The sequence below is a fragment of the Portunus trituberculatus genome, chromosome 46 (genome assembly GCF_017591435.1).
Source record: "Portunus trituberculatus isolate SZX2019 chromosome 46, ASM1759143v1, whole genome shotgun sequence".
Classification (NCBI taxonomy): domain Eukaryota; kingdom Metazoa; phylum Arthropoda; class Malacostraca; order Decapoda; family Portunidae; genus Portunus; species Portunus trituberculatus.
The window spans coordinates 29797735-29802734 of NC_059300.1; the positions used below are offsets into that span (position 1 = coordinate 29797735).

Consider the following 5000-nt stretch of genomic DNA (forward strand, 5'->3'; position numbering starts at 1 on the left):
CATCAGACCTATAAAAGAAATAATATGAAAAAATGACATTACCTATTTCCATCCGTCATTCTCATCCCTAACCCTTAGTAAGTTTGCAATAAAGGGAAGCTGCAGGAAGCCATCATGCCTACACGTGACAGTTCCTTGATAAATCTTCCTTATTTCCAAAGCTTCCTGTTGTCTCAGCACTAACAACCCGTTTACTGACTTCATTCCGTTCATATACAAGTCTGATACAACCAATTCCTTCCTATCTTATTCTTAACCCCTTGAGTACCATGACGCATTTCCATATTCATTTTGCTTTTTTTTTATTTGGAGATGTTATACAGTTTTAGAAACTCATGCATGAGATTAAAATAGTGATGAGTGTGGCCATTAATCTTCTGCCCTCCTTAAACCCATTCCTAGTGTCAATAAATGGTCTAATCGTAAACATATATCAAGGTAAAAATGTGTCCTAGTAATAAAGGGCTTAAATCTAAAAATCAACTGTGAACCTGCCACATCCCATCCAATCCTGCGTACTGACCCTGGAGATTTGGTTCAGGTCACTTTTATTAAACCTATTGTATATCCGATTGGCGCTTCTCTATTGGCTTAGGGAGACTAACTGTGTATTCCTGTGTGTTCGTGGGTGTTTGTGTTTGGCCAGGTGGAGCTCAGTGATAACAGTACTGCCTCAATTAACGTGTGTGTATGCGTGTGTGTGTGTGTGCGTGTGTGTGGAGAGAGAAGTAGGTTCCTGTTCGTGACTTGTGTAAAGGAGAAGTTTGTTTGTTGAAGAGTTTGCGTAAAGTAGTTGCTTGTAATAGTTGTGACTGGTGTTGTGGGGGCGACGATTTCTTCTCTTTTTGTCTCTATTTTTTTATTTTTTAGTTGTTTGATACGCGGCAAGGCAAAGGGCGGATGTCTGAATATGATTTTTGTGTAGCGTGTGATTACTGTGAGATAATTATGTGACTGGAGAGAGAGAGAGAGAGAGAGAGAGAGAGAGAGAGAGAGAGAGAGAGAGAGAAAGTGTGTATGCTTTTTCGTATGCATGTATGTAAATTACTAAAAGAAAAAAAAACAACTTGCATATATTAAAACACTGCGGAAAAATATATATTGTTAAGAGTAATGATGATTTAGCATAGCGTCAGCATATCAGCAGCACTTTAATCATCACACACCAGCGCTCTGTACCTTGCCACCTCTAAGCTCACCAGGCGCACGTGTTAATGGTGCTTAACCCCTTCAGTATTGAGGACACAATTTTTCCTCGAGTTTTGGGTACCATTAGACGATTTTATTTACATTAGGAAGGGTCTATGCAAGTCGGGAGATTAATGGCCACAGTCTTCACTATTCTAATCCCTACATAAGTTTCTGAAGCTGTGTAAAATCATCAAATAGTAAGCAAAATAAATATAGAAACATGTCCTGGACGTATTATTAGTGTTGCCGTCGTACCTACAGTCCAGAAAACAAGTAAAGTCCTGTCATTCGCTTCTGTCTCGTGTGTTCTTCAGTGTCAAGTCTTCTGGTGTGCTAAAACTTCACTATCAAGTCCTCTGGTGTGCTAAAACTTCTATATCGAGCCCTCTGGTGTGTTAAAACTTCATTACCAAGGCATCTGGTGCTATAACTTCACTATTAAATCACCTGGTGTGTTAAGACTTCAATATCAAGTCATCTGGTGTGCTAAAACTTCATTACCAAGGCATCTGGTATGTTAAAAGTTCATTATCAAGTCATCTGGTGTGCTAAAACTTCATTACCAAGTGGTGTGCTAAAACCATTATAAAGTCATCAGGTATGCAAAAATTTCATTATCAAGTCCCCTGATGTGCTAAAACTTCATTACCAAGTCATTTGGTGTGTTTAGACTTCATTATCAAGTCATCTGGGGCTAAAACATCATTATCAAGTCCCCTGGTGTGCTAAAGCTTCATTAACAAGTCATTTGGTGTGTTAAGATTTCATTATGAAGTCATCTGGTGTGTTAAGATTTCATTATAAAGTCCTCAGGTACATTAATCCCTCAGTGATCAGGTTACGTAAGAATATCGACAAATGAGATGACTTTTAGATTAAGGGGAGTAGCAGTGAGTACAGAAGGTTATGCTCCGCTTTCTAACCACCATTGTCTTGCGAATGACCTTGAAAATAGTTATGGCGGGAGTTACCAGGGCTTAAGAATACTACAGACACATCAACAACTCAGGATTAAAGACTGTGGAGTGGTCGAAACACTGTAAGCCTGAAGATGGATATATGCACATGACTGTACTTCACACTGCTACCAATGCACTAAACACTCATATTGTCCTTTACCTTACTTTTATTCCCTTCGCCACAAACTAGCACCTTTATCCCGCATGAGAAAGAAAGAAAGAGACGGACAGCGACCTTTAACTGAGAGAGAGAGAGAGAGAGAGAGAGAGAGAGAGAGAGAGAGAGAGAGAGAGAGGAAGTTTTAAAGGTCCATGTTTGTTTGGGGTCCCTCAGGGTGCCTCGGAGGAAGGGTTAAGGGTCGCTTTAATAATGTGATGGGCGGGATGGGCGTGTGGAGGCAATGTCGTGCTTCTGAAGGCCCACGCACGCCCATCGGCCACACGTCATGCCCACAAGCCATCCCTGTCGCCTGCACGCCCGGGATGAATGGAATGACTTATCCAGAGGTATTGTTGGGGCTGCGAGAGAGAGAGAGAGAGAGAGAGAGAGAGAGAGAGAGAGAGGATGATGGTGGTGGTAGTGGTAGTGGATACGATCAATGCCCCGAGAATAGGTTAAACTTGTGTGTGTGTGTGTGTGTGTGTGTGTGTGTGTGTGTGTGTGTGTGTGTGTGTGTGTGTGTGTGTGTGTGTGTGTGTGTGTGTGTGTGTGTGTGTGTGTGTGTGTGTGTGTGTGTGTGTGTGTGTGTGTGTGTGTGTGTGTGTGTGTGTGTGTAATTCACTGTTTGTTTGATCTGCAGTCTCTGACGAGACAGCCAGACGTTACCCTACGGAACGAGCTCAGAGCTCATTATTTCCGATCTTGGGATAGGTCTGAGACCAGGCACACACCACACACCGGGACAACAAGGTCACAACTCCTCGATTTACATCCCGTACCTACTCACTGCTAGGTGAACAGGGGCTACACGTGAAAGGAGACACACCCAAATATCTCCACCCGGTCGGGGAATCGAACCCTGGTCCTCTGGCTGTGTGTGTGTGTGTGTGTGTGTGTGTGTGTGTGTGTGTTATTATACCCTTGTTTCATTTTTTCTCTTCCCTTTCCTCTCTTCCTGTGGTAAGCACGCTATATTCTCTCTCTCTCTCTCTCTCTCTCTCTCTCTCTCTCTCTCTCTCTCTCTCTCTCTCTCATCCCTGCAACTCTTCAGATAATGCATAAATAACGATTACAAACACACACACACACACACACACACACACACACACACACACACACACACACACACACACACACACACACACACACACACACACACACACACACACACACACACACACACACACACACACACACACACACACACACACACACACACACACACACAGCACTGCCAGGTAATGCAATGCTGTGAACTTTGCTGCATGGCGTTTTCACCTTTACATTCCCTCCTGCCTCGCGCCGCTGTCAGGATGATGCACCGCCGCTCGAGTCCTTAGCATAATCTGACGTCACCTCTCTCTCCTCGCGTCCCTTCGTCAGGATTGAGGTGATGTGTGTGTGTGTTGTAGCTCCTCCACGCTCTCAGCTTCTTCAGTCCATTAAATAAAATTACTCTTTTTAATCTCTTCAAGTGACGTTTTCGTAAAGAGGTCATGCTTTTTTTTTTTTTTTTCCTTTTCTATATTCTTTGTTTTGTTTTCTTTTTTCTTTCATATACTGTTCATGTAGCCAATGCTGTGTTCTCAGTGATTCCATATCTCTTATACACTTCGTCTCTTTTACTGATTGCCTTTACTTACTCTTTCATTGGTATTTGACACATTTTTCCTTGATTACCAATCACTCTCAGACATCTTTTCTTGCTCCACAGCCACCTACTGAACTAGCTAGAAGTTACAAAATTATCCTTTTCTTGCTCCACAGCCGCCTGCGAGCACTGGACTGGCTAGAAATTGCAAAAATCTATTATTTCTTACTCATTTTCTTTTCTCTAGATGCTTATAAAGAATCCATACATTGTTCTTAGTGGTGTAAACTGTTTATGCACTAAAAAAAAATTAAACGCATGTTTCAAGACACTTCACAATGTAAATTTGACGATTTGAGACAGTCTTTGTTGAGGGACTATTATCTTCAATTATCTACCCTTGTCCAGAGCCTCTATTACATAAAAGAACTTATTATCTTGTTCTTACATCAAAGTTATTCAGCATTTTTTCCATTTTATTAATTGCGAAGAAGCACTTTGAGAAATGTACGTAGATAGTGATAGGAGTACAGTCTTAGTAGATGACGCACGTACAGTCTCAGGCAGTGATGAGCAGTGTTGTGAACTGACGTGCGGTGCTGAAAAGTGTTGTATATTTCTGAGAGGTGATGTGAATAAATGGTCTAATCGTAAACAGATATCAAGGTAAAAATGTGTCCTAGTAATGAAGGGCTTAAATCTAAAAATCAACCATGAACCTGCCACATCCCATCCAATCCTGCGTACTGACCCTGGAGATGGTGATGTGAAGTCTTAAGCATTGATGTATAATGATGTATAATAATGTATGATAACCACAAAAGTAAAGTACAAATATAAACACAACACCACGCCATACCATACCATCAACACACCACAAGCACACACACACAACAACAACAACAACAACACAACAAACCATGCAACACTTAAACACACAACACGCCACCCATAACCCACCCAATCCACCCCTCCACCACAACGCCTCCCCCACACACTTATGAGCGGGTGTCATGGTGTGTTAAGTGTCCCGTCTCGGTTTCCTGACACGCACACTTCATCCGCTCAATTGGCGATGAATTATATAAGAAACAGTGAA

The 5000-nt window shown here is 41.9% G+C and overlaps 1 protein-coding gene across 13 annotated transcripts in view; it reads left to right on the forward strand.

Annotated features, from left to right (window-relative positions):
• The window catches only part of LOC123520151 (neuroglian-like), a 183676-nt gene that overhangs the window by 58064 nt on the left and 120612 nt on the right, over nt 1–5000 (forward strand). The window lies entirely within an intron of this gene.